Genomic DNA, 18,888 nt, shown 5'->3' with positions numbered 1-18,888 from the left:
ATCCAGAAAGTATGTATGATTGAAAGATTTTCTTGAAAATGTTGAATTTTAGTAACCATCAGTATCATTTTTGAGGACTGTAGGTTTATTAAGATTAGAAAGGAAATAGATCTACTTCACAAGATTTTGAGAAGGAATTATGAGAGTTAATACTGAAGAAGAAAAATCCATTAAACACACAAGAAAGGTAATCATTCCTGAAATGTTTTCCAGTCAGACAACATTTTGACAGTGATATCCAAGAACATAATCTTGGGAAGAATATTATTTCCTTTTCTCTTGAAAACTCTAATCTGTTTAGTACCACTGAGTTTATTCAACCTAGACCAAAAATGTAAAAGCATGTCATCTGATTAACAGCCAATGCATTTATTAATTTAGTGTCCCAAAGCTGAGTAATAAGGGGGGGGAAAAGTGTGTGCGTGTTTCCCTGGAAAAATTTGCATTTGGTTACAATCAACATACTTACTAATACTTTGGGATCTTTCAAACAGTTCAGAACCCCTCGTTATAAACTGGCCCTTATTGGACTGGAACATTTTGCATATTAAACCAGGTATCCCCAAGCTAAACTGTGTGAGTGTCAGATCCTAATGTGTCTTTTTGGGTTTTCTTAATTTATTTTTTTTATTGAAGGATAATCGCTCTACAGAATTTTGTTGTTTTTAACCTTTGGATATCTTTGAGTATCACTTGTTTTGCTGTGTCTCAGGCCTGCGGAGACTATGAACACAGCCACCTCCTCAGCCTCCTGTGCCATGAACTTGGATCGGCCCAGCGGACACAGAAGGTAACCCATCCCACTTCTGAAGACCTGCTGTCATGGAAATATCGCCCCATTTTTGTAATCAAGTTACAATGTTCTAGGAAATTGAAACCCTAAACCACACCCTCCACCCAAATGTCTGGCTAATTTGGGCAAAAAATAGCATTTGGGAGTTTTGCTTACTTTACCATCATAAAGTTCCTTTGGGTCCCCTGATGACATCTGAGGCCTGGTGGGCCAGCGAGCTTCGTGAAGGGAAAAGAGGATCACAGGAGGGACTCTGGAAGTTGATGCTGGGAGGTGTACAGAGTAAGGAAGGAGGATGCGCTAGGGAGGGCTGCGTGGTCCGCGGCCCCAGTCATGCCCCATGAGTAGACCTGAACGCTGTGGAGCAGAGAAAGACGCCCTCAGGAAGAGCTGTTTTCCTAGCAGTCTTCATGCTACACAGTGGAGCAGCCGGGTGGGTCCCTGCATTTCACCGAAGATCCTGGTGCAGCTTTGCCACGGGGAGGAGTCCTAGGAAGACATCTCCCTTTGAAGACCCCAAGGACTTTGCTCTTGGGATGGGAAGAGTTGGGGGAGTTCTTGGGCTGGGAAGGGGGTTCACATCCAGGGTGCTTCATGAGATGTCCCCTCAAGGGACTTCATGGGCCGCAGGTGTCCACAGGGGGCCAGAGCACCCCCATGAGATGAGTGTTGGTGACCATGTGTGAGAAAGCTCCGGGTGCCCCAGAAACAGCAATCACCTGAGTCATGCTGTTCCATGATGCTGGTGCCCTGGGTGAGGGTTCCTGACCCTGGGCCAGAGGGGTGGGGTGGGGGGAGGAGGGGCTGAAATCCACCCACATTCCACCTGTCCAGCCTCGGTCTGTGTCAGGCTTCAGGTAAGTGTGTCTTAAAGGGGTATCTTTTACTAGTCTACCAGAAAAGAGTGCATTTTTTGTTTGTTTGTTTTAGCAATTTCTCATCCAGGAGTGCTGAGTGCTGGGCTTAGTTGCTCAGTCGTTTCTGACTCTTTGCAACCCAAAGGGCTGTAGCTTGCCAGGCTCTTCTGTCCATTCCCAGAAGAATCCCATCTCTTCCGGGATTCACCAGGCAAGAATACTGGAGTGGGTTGCCATGCCCTCCAGGGAATCTTCCCAACCTAGGGATTGAGCCTAGGTCTCCTGTATTGTGGCGGATTCTTTACCGTCTGAGCCACCCGGGAAGCCCAGGAATACTGGAGTGGGTAACCTATCTCTTCTCCAGAGGATCTTCCTGATCCACGAATTGAACTGGGGTCTCCTGCATTGCAGGTGGATTCTTTACCAGCCGAGCTACCAGGGAAGCCTGAGGTGGCTTTTTCTGCCAGAGTGAGATTTACTTAGAAACAGGTAGGGAAAAAGATGGGGTGGGTGCTGGAGCACCACATTTTCCAAGTGAGAGGAATAAGCCTGAACTAATGGTACGGTGACCTCATCCATATCCAGATCCTAGTGGGTGTGGACTAGTGAGTAAGCTATGAGTAAGGATGGTGAAGTGTAGGCAACTTGTTCAAGAAATCTGGCTCTGAAGAGACACCATAGCTAAAGGCTTTTGAAAAGTGGAACAGGCTTATGGATCCCTGGGGGTCCTGTGGATAAGAATCCTCCTGCCAGTGCAGGGGACACCAGTTGGATCCCTGGTCCGGGAAGATCCCACATGCCACAGAGCAGCTAAGCCTGTCCAGTGCAGTGGTTAAGACTTCTCACTTCTGCCCCAGCCACTGAAGCCTGAGCCCTAGAGCCAACGCTCTGCAACAGGAGAACCATTGCAATGAGAAGCCCTCGAACCACAACTAGAGAGTAGCCCTCGCTTGCTGCCACTAGAGAAAGTCCACTCACAGCAACAAAGACCCAGCACAGCCACACACACACACAAGATGGAAGAGGCTTGTGTATCTTCATTTGCTATAGAGAACAAAAAAATCAAGCAAAATAGTAGAGTGTATTCATTATCGACAGCTGTATAACAAATCACCCCAAAACTGAGTGGCTTAAACCAACAATAATTATTTATCTTGCATGCTTCCAAGAGCTAGGAGTGTGGAGAGAGCCCAGTAGGGATGACTCGTTTCTGCTCCAGGATGATGGTTGCTTCTGCAAGAAGATGCAAAGGCTGAGGGCTAACCTATCCAGTGTGGCAGCCATTAGCCACGTGCAGTTACTTGAATTTAAATGAACTGAAGTTAAAATTTACTTTTCATTCACACTAACTACATTGTAGTTGCTCCATGGCCTCATATGGCAGTAAGCACAAACAGAAAATATCCATAATGCAGAAAGTTCTATGGGTAGCTGTGATCTGAAGGCCTGTCTGGTGGTTGATGTTGGCCCTTAGCCTGAACCTCAGCTAAGGCTGGAATTCTGTGTGGTGTCTCCATGTGGTTTGGACTTCCTCACAACATGGCGGCTGGGTTCCCTAGGCAAGTACAGAGACAGAAGCAGGTGGATGCTGTATCGCTGCTTATGCGACAGGCTCGCTACTATCACATTCTGTGAGTCAAAGCAGATACAGGGATTTTCCTGCATTCAAGGGGAGGGAACACAGATTGCCACCACTCAGGACAAATAGCAAGATTTCCTGCCTTTACTGCAGGAGTTCCAGGTTTGATCCCTGTTGGGGGTACTAAGATCCCTCAAGCCATGAGATGTGGCCAAATAAATAAATAAAATGTGATTTCTTTCTTTAAAAAAAGAAAATAGCAACATCATATGGTAAGAAAATCAACTGAGGGACTTCCCTGGCCAGTCCAGTGGTTTAAGACTCCTCACTTCTGATGCAGGAGGCGTAGGTTCGATCCCTGGTCCGGGAACTAGATCCCCCATGCCACATGGTACTGCCAAAAAAAGAGAAAATCAAGTGAGATGGCATATATATTGCTGTGGCCATTTTCAGAAACCAGAAGATGAGATCTGCCACAGAAAGATGATGTGCCCCTCATTTCCCTACTAATAAGATTAGTGAAGGAATTGACTATTCAGTCGTCATAATGCGTAATTGAATGTATGCCTGCTTGCACAGATTCTTAAAGATTACAAAATGCTCGCTAGCCACATGGGAAAATATGAGATGATGAACAGCAGGCAGTAGCATACCTTGATTACAGAGACAGAAATACATGTCTTCCCACTGACAGTATCTGGAATAAATTAAGAAAACTTTGAAAGAGCAGTTTTATTTCTGTTAAGGTGCTTTAAGTTTGAAACATAAAAAACTGTAAAATAATTTTTTTGACAAGCATCCTATAGACGTAAATTCATTTTAGTATTTCCATTTTTATATGAAAAAATTACATAATAATTTGGCCAAGAAAGTGATTAAGGATAGGGGCCCTTAAAAACACAATAAGATTTAAATGTAACAAAAGGAACAGTTACATATATATATATATATATATATATATATATATGTAGTTATATATATATATATATATATAACAGTTACATATATATATTACATATATTATACTAGAAATTATACTCACCAAATGAATTACAAAACAACAGATAACTGAGTACTAATCTCTAAGATTTTTTAATGAAAACTGCTCTGACTTATCTAATCTCCTAATATTGAAAGACAGGTGGTTGACTGAAAAAAGAAATCAATGTAATTTGTCTTATCTTTAGTAAGAATTTTGGCTCTGTTACGTGAAGAATATTCAATAGCCTGAGAAAATGACTAATAGTATATAGCTACTGAGTGATTGCACAAATCCTTATAATTGCATTCAAAAGAGATCTGTCATGAGCATAACAAAGCATCTCATGAAAGATTCAAGCCCAGACATTGGGAGTGTTGACATTTCATGAAAGATTTGGCTGCAGCTATCGTGGGGCTTCCCAGGTGGCAAAGGGGTAAAGAATTCACCTGCCAGTGCAGGAGATGCAGAAGACGCAGGTTCGATCCCTGGGCCACAAAGATCTGGAGGAGGAAATGGCTACCCACTCCAGCATTCTTGCCTGTAAAATCCCATGAACAGAGGAGCCTGGCGGGCAGCAGTCCATGGGGTAACAAAAAGTTGGACATGACTAAGCATGCACACACACACACTGTGATCAAGGGCTACGCGAGAACTTAACAAGAACTCGATGTAATTATTTAGCACAAAACTCAGAGGTAGGAATTGGCATCTCCACTTCAGAGATAAGGGAATGCGTATCAGAGAGATTAAATCGCTTACCCAGGGTCACACAGCTTTGTTCAAAGTCCATAAAAATGACATGTGCTAACAGAGGACGAATGAAAGAATTTTGATCTTGTTGTAACTCTGAGCTGTAACTTAAACAAGTAAGACCTGAGAGGTTCCACTCTTTCAGATAGAGGCAAAGGTGTGAAATGCTGAAGCCAAAATTCCAAACCCAAGTAATTCTGACTTCTTCATCACTAAGCTCTACTTTCAGGCCCAGCCAGTCCTTTCCAGGCCTTACTTTTATTCATCTGTACACCCAGAAGAGACAGGCCTCCTCATTGTGTAGCTATGAGGAAAAATTCATTAACAGAAAATTGGTAAACCTATCGGCGATAGCAAACATCAAGATGCTTATAATTAACTTGAGAAAAAGAGATGGCCTGGGATGTTTACTTGCATCAAACACTGGGCTTCTCTCTGAGTCCAGCCTGCTAAAGCTGCTTCCATCCAGAGAGGCCTCTTGGTGAAGTCAAATGTCATTGAATGTAGAGAAGGTTCAGGGCAGAGCTGTTCAGTAGGAAAACAATCTAGGCAAGGTCACATGGTGAGCATGGACTCTAGAAATAAGTGCTAATGTCTGTGCAATGTGCAGTTCATCTGTTCTTGTGCCATCAACAGAACGATGGTCCCCCAGAGATATCCACGCCCTCACGCCCATAGTGGCAAAAGGGACTTTGCAGCTGATTTTAAATTAAGGATGTTAAGACAGGAAGATCATCCTGGACTGTTCAGGTGGACCCATTGTAATCATAAGGATCTTCATCAGAGCAGAAGAGTCAGACTCAGAGAAGGATGCAATGGCAGAAGAAGAGGTCAGAGACAGAAATTTGGAGATGCTCCCCTGGGGGCTCTGAAGGTGGAGGAAGAGGCCATGAGCAGAGAAATGGAGGACGTCTCTAGAAACGAACCAGTGAGGAAATGAATTGTCCCCTAGAGTTTCTAAAAGAAACACCTTGAGGATTTCCCTGGTGGTCCAGTGGTTAAGAATCCACCTTGCAATGCAAGGGACGATCGATCCATGGTCAGGGAACTGGGGTCTCACGTGCGACGAGCAACTGGGCCTGTGTGTGGCGCAGTGCGAGAATCTGTACCACAGTGAAAGGGCCCACAGGACACGATGAAGTTCCCAAGTGCCACAGCTAAGACCCGAATCGGCCAAATAAATACATGTTTTTGTTTTTTTTTAAAGAAAGAAGCCTCTTGATTTGGTCTGGTCAGAGTTGTTTTGAACTTCTGGCTTCCAGTACTGCAAAATAGCACATTTGTATTGTTTTAAGTCGCTGAACATGTAACAGTTACAGCAGACCCCTGATACACCTCCTGTATACCAGTGCTATATGGCAGGGGAACCTTTTCTTCCACAACTTCTAGGGGAGGCAGCACGCCTAGACATGGGGGTACCACACAGGACGGCCACCACACACTGCCCCACTCCCCGCCAGCAGAGCAGGAAGAGTGACGCGTGGAGGCCTGTCTCTCCACTGGAGTTGGTGACAGGGCAGGATAAGCCCAGGACTTTATTCATACCTTTAAACATCCACGAGATACATTGATTGTTTACTGCATCTGAGTATTGCTAGACCTCCTTACTTCTGAGTGACATAAAAAGTGTTGACTTTCTGCTGAACGCCTGTGACTCAACACACCTGTGGAAAGCACGCACCCCGTTGGGGCTGCATCTGTCTTACTCAATGTGTCGTGTGAGCCCAGCATCACGCCTGGATGACTGTGAGAAGCACCATCACCATTCCTGACACCATTAGGTCACTTCCTGGTTGGGATGGTGGTGATGTGCTGGGAAACGGTGCATGGACCCCTCTCGTGGTGTTGCCTACGACTGGTTTGTTCCTCAGCGCCATGAAACCAGGGCAGATTCCTGAGGGCCAGCTGCCTCATGGTTAACAAACGCTTTTAATGCCAGTTTCACTTCATGACATCATTTCTCACCACTCTCCGTGCCCGCCAGACAAGCCTGTTTGCTGCCTATGTGGGTGGCTCTCACTGATGACTCCTTTGTCCTTCAGCACAAGAGGTATTTATTTCCACGTTGCATGTTTTTTACTTTCTTTCTACAAATTCACAGCCTTCTTGCCTACCTCAGTAGGAAGCCAGGTGCACTTCTATTAATAGACCCCCTTCCCAGGTTCCATGGCTCTAACTTGATCCTCCCTCGAACTCATGTCTCCTGTTCTTACTGTGATTGGATTCATGAGGGAAGAGTTGAGTGGTCTCTTTTTGACCAGTGGTCAATTTTATGGATTGTGTGTATCCCCAGGGAAATTGTAAGCCTCGAGAGGGGAGGATTCATGTCTTCAGTCTCCTTCCTGTTATATTTTTGCCAAGACATCAATTAGCACAGCATTTGGGCTTCAGTGAGTATTTGACAAATAGTTCTAACTTGTTTTGTTCTCTCTTTTTAAGATTTTTTAAGGTGGACTATTTTTAAAGTCTTTATTGAATTTGTTACAATACTGCTCCTTTTTTTTTTTTTTTTTTAATGTTTTGGTTTTTAGGCCACAAGTCATGTGGGATCCTCGCTCCCTGACCAGAGGTCAAACCTAGATCCCCTGCATTGGAAGGCTAAGTCTTAACCACTGGACCACCAGGGAAGCTCTTGGTCTGTTCTTTTCTGCAGGTGGAGAAGCGGACCTTGGTTTTGCTGGGGTTTCACCCTTGAGCCCCCTGGCCCTTCACTTACAAAATGAGGCAGTGGCTGGACTATGTCTAAAGGCTCTTTCAGGTCCAGAGTCCCATGGGCATATTTCTGTCTTAAGCGATGTCCCCCAGTCTGCCCTCTCCTTTCCTGCTGCTACTATCTGACCCCTCTGAAACCCTCCCACCATCATCAGCAGTCTGGAGGCACAATGGATGCTCACCGTCGGCCCGGCAGGCCCAACACTCAGGAGCACTCTACGTGTGGGGCATGGCCTTCTGAACAGATTTATGGAGGGTCTCCTTGTGTTTGAATAATGGGCAGACATGAATATAAGCAGCCTTTTGGGGTTGCTGCTCCAAATGCCTTCCCTACTCAGATTAACAAGGCTTCTTCCCCCTTCCTCTCTTGTATCTCCTCAAAACACTGCCTGCCCTGGAAGCCCTCTCAATGCCCCCCTGAGACGTGCCTGTCTCGTGCAAGAGCTATGGATGCCATTCCATCACAGACATGGGGAGGAGGAGATTACCTGCACAGGTGGCTTCACAGGAGACACTGGGTATGTATCTGATAAGGCAAGTTATGAACTTGGGCAAGTTGGTCAACCTCAGACTCCCTGTTTCCCTTGCAGGGGGTGCTGGTTTGATCCCCGGTCTGGGAGCTAACATTCCATAAGCCATGCGGCATGGCCAAAAGGAAAGTTGTTCACCTTCTCCATGCCTCAGTTTCCTTATCTGTAAAATCAGACCAAGAATGCTACTCACCTCATAGGGTTCTGGTGAGGGTTCAGGGAATTAGAACTAGGCCTTCTACTTAAGTGCTTAAGTAGCTGTTGGCTGTTATTATTATCATTGTCATTATTTGGGAGCTATTCAAGTTAAGGCTTCTCTGGTGACTCAGAGGTAAACAATCCACCTGCCAGTGCTGAAGACTCAGGTTCTATCCCTGGGTCAGGAAGAGCCCCTGGAGAAGGAAATGGCAGCCCATTCCAGTATTCTTGCCTGGGAAATCCCATGGACAGAGGAGCCTGGAGGGCTGCAGTCCATGAAGTCGCAAAGAGTCAGACATGACTTAGTGTTCAGTTCAGTTCAGTTGCTCAGTCGTGTCCAACTCCTTGTGACCCCATGAACCAGAGCGCGCCAGGCCTCTCTGTCCATCACCAACTTCTGGAGTCCATGCAAACCCATGTCCATTGAGTCGGTGATGCCATCCAACCATCTTTTCCTCTGTCATCCCCTTCTCCTCCTGCCCGCAATCCCTCTCAGCATCAGGGTCTTTTCAAATGAGTCAGCTCTTTGCATCAGGTGACCAAAGTATTGGAGTTTCAGCTTCAACATCAGTCCTTCCAATGAACACCCACCCTGGACTCATCTCCTTTAGGATGGACTGGTTGGATCTCCTTGCAGTCCAAGGGACTCTCAAGAGTCTTCTCCAACACCACAGTTCAAAAGCATCAATTCTTTGATGCTCAGATTTCTTCACCGTCCAACTCTCACATCCATACATGACCACTGGAAAAACCACAGCCTTGACTAGATGGACTTTGTTGACAAAGTAATGTCTCTGCTTTTTAATATGCTGTCTAGGTTGGTCATAACTTTCCTTCCAAGGAGTAAGCGTCTTTTAATTTCATGGCTGCACTCACCATCTGCAGTGATTTTGAAGCCCAGAAAAATAAAGTCAGCCACTGTTTCCACTGTTTCTCCATCTATTTGCCATGAAGTGATGAGACTGGATGCCATGATCTTAATTTTCTGAATGTTGAGCTTTAAGCCAACTTTTTCACTCTCCTCTTTCACTTTCATCAAGAGACTCTTAAGTAGTTCTTCACTTTCTGCCATAAAGGTGATGTCATCTGCATATCTGAGATTATTGGTATTTCTCCTGGCAACCTTGATTCCAGCTTGTGCTTCCTTCAGCCCAGCGTTTCTCATGCTGTACTCTGCATATAAGTTAAATATGCAGGATGACAATATACAGCCTTGATGTACTCCTTTTCCTATTTGGAACCAGTCTGTTGTCCTAGAACTAATATCCAAAAAAAATGTCCTTTTCATTATAGGGGACTGGAATGCAAAAGTAAGGAGTCAAGAAACACCTGGAGTAACAGGCAAATTTGGCCTTGGAGTACAGAATGAAGCAGGGCAAAGGCTAATAGAGTTCTGCCAAGAGAACATAGTGGTCATAGCAAACACCCTCTTCCAACAACACAAGAGAAGACTCTACACATGGACATCACCAGATGGTCAGTACCGAAATCAGATTGATTATATTCTTTGCAGCCAAAGATGGAGAAGCTCTATACAGTCAGCGAAAACAAGACTGGGAGCTGACTGTGGCTCAGATCATGAACTCCTTATTGCCAAATTCAGACTGAAATTGAAGAAAGTGGAGAAAAGCACTAGACCATTCAGGTATGACCTAAATCAGAGCCCTTGTGACTATACAGTGGAAGTGAGAAATAGATTTAAGGGACTAGATCTCATAGACAGAGTGCCTGATGAACTATGGACGGAGGTTCATGACATTGTACAAGAGACAGGAATCAAAACCATCCCCAAGAAAAAGAAATGCAAAAAAGCAAAATGACTGTCTGAGGAAACCTTACAAATAACTGTGAAAAGAAGGGAAGCGAAAAGCAAAGGAGAAAGGGAAAGATATTCCCATTTGAATGTAGAGTAGAGTTCCAAAGAATAGCAAGGAGAGATAAGAAAGCCTTCCTCAGTGATCAATGCAAAGAAATAGAGGAAAACAACAGGATGGGAAAGACTAGAGATCTGTTCAAGATCAAGGGAACATTTCATGCAAAGATGGGCTCAATAAAGGACAGAAATGGTATGAACCTAACAGAAGCAGAAGATTAAGAAGAGAGGTGGCAAGAATACACAGAGAACTGTACAAAAAAGATCTTCACGACCCAGGTAATCACGATGGTGTGATCACTCACCTAGAGCCAGACATCCTGGAATGTGAAGTCAGCCTTAGGAAGCATCACTACAAACAAAGCTAGTGGAGGTGATGGAATTTCAGTTGAGCTATTTCAAATCCTGAAAGATGATGCTGTGAAAGTGCTGCACTCAATATGCCAGCAAATTTGGCATAGTTGGGCTGCGCTTTGCTGGAGCAGCCATGAAGAGATACCCCACATCCAAGGTAAGAGAAACCCAAGTAAGACGGTAGGCCCTGAGAGAGGGCATCAGAGGGCAGACAGACTGAAACCACAATCACGGACAACAGGCCAATCTGATCACACAGGCCACAGCCTTGTCTAACTCAGGAAAGCTAAGCCATGCCATGTGGGGCCACCCAAGACAGATGGGTCTTGGTGGAGAGGTCTAACAAAATGTGGTCCACTGGAGAAGGGATTGGCAAACCACTTCAGTATTCTTGCCTTGAGAACCCCATGAACAGTATGAAAAGGCATGACTTAGTGAGTAAACAACAATCTGAAACCAACTTCCAGTAGGACTTTCTTCTGCAGGAGGATGGGTGCTTGGGTAGGACAGAGAGAGGTCCTGGCAGGGCCAGTTGGCTTGCTGACGAGCAGAAAAACCCAGAGAGCTTCACGCCGATATTTTTATCAGAGATAGTGAATCACAAACATTTCATGTCAGAAAGACTTAACACTGAAATAACTTCTAACATCTCTCCAATGTTTTTATCACACTGTTTTATCTGGGCCTTAAAAAAAAAAAGTTAAATCGTGCTTTGCAGGGTGGAGAAAAGAAACATCCCAAATGCTTGTCATTGCTCTTCTTTGTCTGTGTGTCTTTCATGCCTGATGAACAGCGGGCTGCTCAAATGATGGCATCTGTGGAGGGCTCTTGGTGAGGTGGAACCAGCCTACTGGGCTTCATTCAGCCCAGTGTGAGGACAGGAAATGAGTGCATTGTTCTGAAGGCTGTTTGTTGCCCCATTGTTCCTCCGGCCCAGGTCTGTGTGGGACGGTTTGTACTGCAGCACACACAGAGGCCATTATGCCCCCTGCAGCTCCATTCACGCAGCTGTGAGCATCTGTGCCCGAGCCAGCAGAATTCACTCAGAAAGGAGCCACACCAAGTCAGGGCCCTCCTTGTCTCTGGGAACGTCCTGGGCTCTCCCACGTTCCTCCTCCCACTTGGCCAAAAACAGCAAGCAGATTGAAGCCTGCTTGGATGTATACCCCTCTGGGCTCTTCAGAGGTGGGGCTTTTGGGTAGCAAGTTCCAGCCTCCGTATGGAATCTCCATTCACAACTTGCTGGGGTAGGGGTAATGATACCCAGTGACTGGAGGTGCCTTTCCCCCAAGCTGAGGGTCTAGTCACTGCAAAGCTCTGGGTCAGCAGTGGACGGGCATCCTGCCTGGTCATTCACACCATGATGGCTGTGAGTTTAGCCTGGCATGTGGCTCAACAAAGCTCTGTGGTTCTTTCAGGTTCCCTTTGGCCCACCTATCAGACGACACGCATGTAGGTCATCAGAACGAGAAATACCAGCTCCCGGGTTGAACATGGGCGGCCAGGAGGACTGGGGCAGTGACCTCCCAGAGGGACATCCAGGCCCAGCAGTTGCAGCCACCCCCTCTGTGTGTGTAGACGTGACAGCCTTCTGGCCCTCACACTGAGCCTAGGGTCAACAAGGGCAGCCCTGCAGACCTGATCATTTCGTCTTAGTCACAGTGCCTACGTTGTTGGTTGATAAACACTGGTGCTTGGAGACTCGATTGTATAACATGAACCAACCATCTGGGCTGTTCTTGGGACTGCAGTGCTGATCGTCAGAACATCTAACACAAGGAGCCAAAAGGTAAACATTCCCTTAAAGCATATGTGTGTGGATATGTATGTAAATCTGTGTGTGTAGACTTATCAGTATCAATCACTAACAAACGCAGTTTCTCTGTCTTTGCCAACAAATTTCCAAGTGGGATGTAATTTAAAACGAGAGTTAAATAGATACAGATACGTGGATGTCAGTTCGGTGCCTCACTGGCTACATTTCCAGCTTTCACTGTTCAGTGTCACCCTGCGGTTCATTCCCAGAACAAAGAAGGAAGTAAACTTGCCCACTTCCAGCCACTAAATGCTGCTTCGCTTGTTCACCAACAGAAAGGAGTGTGAAGATACTGAAGGAAAACGCTTCCCTGGGAAGCATTCATAGGAGTCTGTCACTTTCTCCTGGGACACAATTCTTTTTCCAATCAGGAAAAGATTCTCTTGATAATCAACTTACCCATTTCTTCTTCACTCTTCCCTCCCAACTGTGATTTGGAGGTTGGAAGGACAACAAAAATAACTTCACAGAGAAGACTAAGGATTACTCACTAATTATGTTCCCTTCCCACTCATCCGTCTTGCCAATCTTGACTTTTGCCAACTTTTTTTTAAATGTTAAAAAGCAGAAGGAGGACAAGGCAGCAGAGAACGGGCACAGATGAGGCCTTAAATCAAACGTGTTTTCCTGGTCCCAGCAAGGTGTGTTCTCTCATGTAGCGAATGGCAACCTGAGGTCTACTTGCTTAAGGCCAGTGTCTAATAGCAGTAGATGGAGCAGCCCCTTCAGGATGGAGGATGAACCAAACTAACATTAACTCTTTAACACAATTATTGTTCTTCAGGATATCCAGTGAAAAACAGACTTGAACAAACACAATGTAAAAAACTTCAATGAAAAGAAATCTGTGAAACAAAATTCATAAGAATGAGTCACTTGTCAAGAGCAACTTTGCAAAACACTTGGGACTTCCCTGGTGGTCCGGCGGTTAAAACTCCTGGCTTCCAATGCAGAGGAACATAATTCCTGGTCAAGGAATTAAGATCCCACATGTGGTGCAGCCAAAAAAAAAGAAAAATAACCACACTCTAAAGTGGAGGTCTTCAAACATTTTTGCTCACAGCTCACCTTTCTTTCCAAAGAATTTTGAAAAGCTCTGCACTCCCTCACCTGTTTTAAAGATAACTTCCACAGTTTTTCCATGTAAGTATCCATGGTTGCCAAGGGTGTAATTTCCAGCAGATTTCAAATGTTAATGTTTTAAAAGAAAAGTACGCATCACTTTGAAATGTGTCTGATGGAATCTAAACATGTAGACAACTTGATACTCATTCATCTGTTACCAAAAAAATACATGAAAATTCTTATGTAATATCTGGAGACAGTATGTCCTTTATTTTTATTTTTTCCATCTGCCATATAATTTTGTCCTAATGAAATGTACTTTTATCCTTGAAAGTCTTTGATTAGTCACACTGTTAGGCTTCTCTGTAACAAAATAGGTTTACAAACTGTGCTTCTGGCTGGAATTTGGGAGGAGGATTGGAGATAGATTTATGGTCCAAGGGAGTGAAGCACCCCTAGGAAAGTGCTCAGCAGGTTGCTTCAGCATCATGCTCGGTGTGAGAAGAGCAGACAGCATGGTGCCCAGGACCCAGGAATCCCACTGGTCCATCCCTGTGAGCAAACTGCAGTGGCTCAGCGGGTGAGAGGAGGAGGCAAGGAAAGTTTGAAAGTGCTGTTACCTCGCAAAACTCTCTGTGAGACTTCAGGAACATGGCCTTCCCTCGTGCTCCAGTTGTTAAGAATCTACCTGCCAATGCAGGAGACACAGGTTCAGTCCCTGGTCTGGGAAGATCCCACATGCCGTGGGGCAACTTAGCCCCTGCACCACAGCTGCAGAAGACTATGTGCTCTAGAGCTGGTGCTCTGCAACAAGAGAAGCCACCACAACGAGAAGACCACACACCGCAACTGGAGACTCACCCCCTACTTGCTGCAGCTCGGGAAAGCCCACTCATAGCAACAAAGACCCAGCGCAGCCAAAAGTTTAAAAAAACAGACTTCAGGCACATAAAGCAGCACTAGTTTAGCCTGAAGTGTGAGAGTGTGGCCTGAAAGTGGGAGAAAAGGTCTGTACCTGCTTTAGGGAGGCCAGTCCTGGGCATCATGGACACAGTGCATCCTGGGAACAGCCTGCATACCAGCCTCTGTAGCCCGATTCCAACCATGGGGGTGGAAGAACCCATCCCAGAAGCAGCACTAGGGCAACATCTGCGGGCAGCAGCCCCATCGGCAGACCCACGATGACGGCCCTGACTGGGCAGACACACCCCAACATCAGGTGCAACTTCCCCAGAGCGGCGGTGCCTTCAGCAGTTGCCTGTGTCAGCGGCAGCTAATGGGAGCACCCTTGACCAAGTATCAGGTCTTCTGCTCAGCTGAGTTTGAGGGGTTTTGCTGCAACTTCCTGGGCGATGTTAACAGATGGCCAACACAGGAAAGACTTGTTTGCAAACCCATGTGAAATACCATTTGGGTCCCCCTCAAAAACATTTCAAGAGTCCCAGAGAAATTCACTCAACACAGCCCTCTTTTTTGGCCTTAGATACTTGTGACCTGGGCAGACTTGAGGTCTGACAGAATTTCTCCAAAACTTCCAGTAGACCCGTCCATTGTTATGTGATGAGAAACAGCTTGGAAATAAAAGATCCTGAGATGAAGGGTATCAGGATGGCATCTGAGTTTAACCCAAAGTACACTCCAAGCTATGAGGGTTTGCCTTTACACAAACTGGGACTTTTCCAATATGGGTGATGACCTGATCTAATTAAGGGGAAAATGGTGTTAGTGCAGGTCAAATCAGTACAAAATAGTAAAGAAAAACAGAAGTTAGCCTGTTAAGGCCTCCCTCCCAAATCTTACACAAGAGGAGAAAGAGAGGGGTATTTGTTGATAATCAACTAGAAGTAGAGAGATCTTGCCTAGAAAATAACCATGACCGTAATGGAAAGGCACTGAGCTGAGCTTAGCTTTGCCTTCAGAGTGTCTGAAGTTCTCTGAATGAGAAGTCATAGAGGTATGCCAAGTATCTTACTGATGCATAAGTCTCCATCCTCTCCGCACAAAATAGAGGAGGCAGGCAGGAGGAGAATCTTTGTGCTCTAGGAAAGATTTCATGATGTAAGACTGAGGCCCTACTTCTAGCAAATCACCAGAGATTCAGAATCAGTAAGCAGCTGAGCCTGGCCAAGAATGTGTTCTGAAGAGAACTTGCTGTATCCACTCCTGAGCTCCTTTTGGTTTTTTTCCCAAGAAGCTGAGAAAACCTTGGACTGTAACAGCTCTGGGCTGGGAAAGCATTCGGGCTCCTGAAAACAAGTCAGCATGGGTGTGTTCACGTTCCCAGAAGCCCCCAGACTCTGCCCCCCCATGGACAGGTGACACCCTTAACCCCACTGAGCCTGGACGAGACGATGCTTTGACTCTGTGGAAGCGGTCCCCAACCTTTTTGGCACCAGGGACAAGTTCTGCAGAAGATAATTTTTCCATGGACCAGAGCAGTGGGATGGTTTCAGGATGATTCAAGTGCATCACATTTCAGTTCATTTCAATTCAGTTGCTCAGTTGTGTCCGACTCTGCGACCCCATGGACTGCAGCACACCAGGCTTCCCTGTCCATCACCAACTCCTGGAGCTTACTCAAACTCATGTCCATGGAGTTGGTGATGCCATCCAACCATCTCATCCACAGCATTACATATACTGTGCACTTTATTTCTATTATTATTACATCAGTTCCACCTCAGATCACCAGGCATCAGATCCCGGAGGTGGGGGACCCCTGTCCTACAGGATCATCACCAGGGCCTTGCACATCCTGGTGTCATCCAGACAGAGCCTGCCTGGTGGGGGGAATCTGGGAAAGGGGGGTTTGGACTAATAATCATGGGTAGCTGAAGAAGGAGGAAAGAATGGGATCGGCAAAACAATTTTGTATGTCCTAATGTGCTCATCTGCTCTGCATTACAACACTGAGAAGTGTTTACTTTACAGATGAAGAAACCAAAGTTTATAAAACTGTGAGAAATTGAATCGGGGTAAAGTTGGAACTTGGATCTGATAGACTCTTGCTCCTGGGCACTCTCCAACCCATTGCAGTTCTCCATAGGGAGAGGAGTCAAGGGGAGGTCACCTGCTCCATACGCTGGTTCCTGGCTCCCATGTTGCAGGTCCTCCTGCCCACCAGCCCCAGCCTTGGGCAAGGGCTCAGGGCTGCAGAGAAGCCACAGTGAAAACTCATTTCTCATGAAAGCTCCTCGTCCAGACCTGGAGCTGGTCATGGCCTTCCAACGTGTTGCATCTATTTATAGAATCAGATAAGGAAGGGGATTTCCTGAAGAGAAGGAAAAAGGAAACCTAGGGGTGTCACGTGGGCGCCCGAGAAGTCCCCTGGACCCTTTGTATTCACGTGTGGAATACTAGCTTCATCAGGCCAACTCGAACTTTCACCTTGGGAATATTGACAACAATTTACATAGAAAAGGAACAAGGTGGGGTCTTCAAATACAAGTCTCTCAGTTTGTCATTTGAGACTTGGTTGCTAAGGAATCAGTTCCACATCTTGCATTTGATCAACAGCTGTGACTCCAGACTATTCGGTTTTGTTTTTCCTCTACTGAGTCTCTTTAAAACCAAAGTAACAATACCAACATCTTGCCATTTGTAATAACAACAGCCATAATCACAGCTGAAAATTATATAGTAATTACTTGGTGGCTCAGTGATAAAGAGCCCCCCTGCCAATGCTGGTGACACAAGAGACGTGGGTTTGATTTCTGAGTGGGGAAGGTCCCCTGGAGAAGGCAATGGCAACCCACTCCAGTATTCCTGCCTGGGAAATCCCATGGGCCGAGGAACCTGGCAGGCTACAGTCCATGGGGTTGCAAAGAGTCAGACACGATTTAGTGCCTGAGCACACACTCTACTGAATTTCTTTAAAACCAAAGTAACTGTCCCAACATCCTGCCATGTGAATTAACAGCCATCATCATAACCAACAATTATATAGTACTTACAATGCAAGAGATATTACTTTAATTTTATTCCCACAATGACCCTATGATCTGGTTACTATTGTACCCTCATTTCAATGTATCCCCACTTCAGCATTTCATAGATGAGGAAACTGAGACATAGAGTATCTTGCCCAAAGTCACAGGAGTAGAACCAGGATTCAAACCTCTGCAGTTTGGCCCCAGTGTAGGTACCTAACAAGTCTACGAGAGATATACTACAGTTGTCCTTCAGTATCCACGGGAAGTGGTTCCAGGATAACCTGTCCCCCAACCCCCACCCCTGCAGATACCAAAATCTGTAGATGCTCAAGTCCCTCATATAAAATGGCTTAGTATTTGCATATAACCTGCACTCATCATCCCATACACCTTAGGTATCATCTCTAGGTTTCTTGCAATATATAATACAATGTAAATAGTTATAAATACAATGCAAATGCTATGTAAATAGTTGCCAGTGTGTGGCAAATATTTGCTATTTGGAAATTTTTTCCAAGCATTTTTCATCCACGGTTAGTTGAATCCACGGATGCAGAACCTGGGGATATGGAGGGTTGATTGTTCTCTAAATCAGAAGGGTTTCCCTAACTATTAACTAGGGAAATAATATCAGATGCCTCATCAGTAATACAGCACAGCTGTGTTAGCATCATGCTATCAGCATCTTTCTTCTTGTGCTCACTCGTGTCCGACTCTTTGTGACACCATGGACTGTAGCCCGTCTGTCTCCTCTGTCCATGGGATTTCCCAGGCAAGAATACTGGAGCAGGGTGCCATTTCTTTCTCCAGGGGATCTTCCCAACCCAGGGATCAAACCTGCCTCTCCTGCATCTCCTGCATTAGGAGGCAGAGTTCTTTACCACTGAGCCACCTGGGAAGCCATCTTTCTTCTTGCCTTTGCTTAAATTGTAAAGAAAGAAAGAAAAGAAAAGAAAAGAATTCAAAATCTAGTGCCCTTAAGATGAAGTAATATCTGGTCTCTACGGTTAACTCTTCTAATAATCTATTTAGGTCAGATTTGCAGATTGACACTCAATGTGACTCCTGGCTCCGTACTCATTGATCAAAATATGTGAAATAGTAGATAATTTCATTGTTAGCAAACAAGGAGGCATTGGGGAAGATAGCAGTGGGTAAGACTTCAGGCAAGAGGGAAAGGCTGGAGTTGATTGCTGTCATTTATATCACTTGCTGCTGGCAGGCAAGGAGTTATGTTTACTAAAGAAAAAAGAAAGGATATTCCTAATTCTTTGCTCTGTTCGGAAACGTTTTCCCAATAACTCCTTCCAGAGTAAACTATGGCCATTTTTGTTTCAAAGACCCACTCTAAAAGCTCTTCAGACTTCTGGTGAAATATAGTGAGTTTAACACAAGCCTATACACTTAATAAAATGTCAGAAATAAATATGTCAACGGTGCAAAAGAC

Source organism: Muntiacus reevesi, chromosome 2 (genome assembly GCF_963930625.1).
Source record: "Muntiacus reevesi chromosome 2, mMunRee1.1, whole genome shotgun sequence".
Classification (NCBI taxonomy): Eukaryota; Metazoa; Chordata; class Mammalia; order Artiodactyla; family Cervidae; genus Muntiacus; species Muntiacus reevesi.
Note: the sequence above shows the minus strand (reverse complement) of the source record.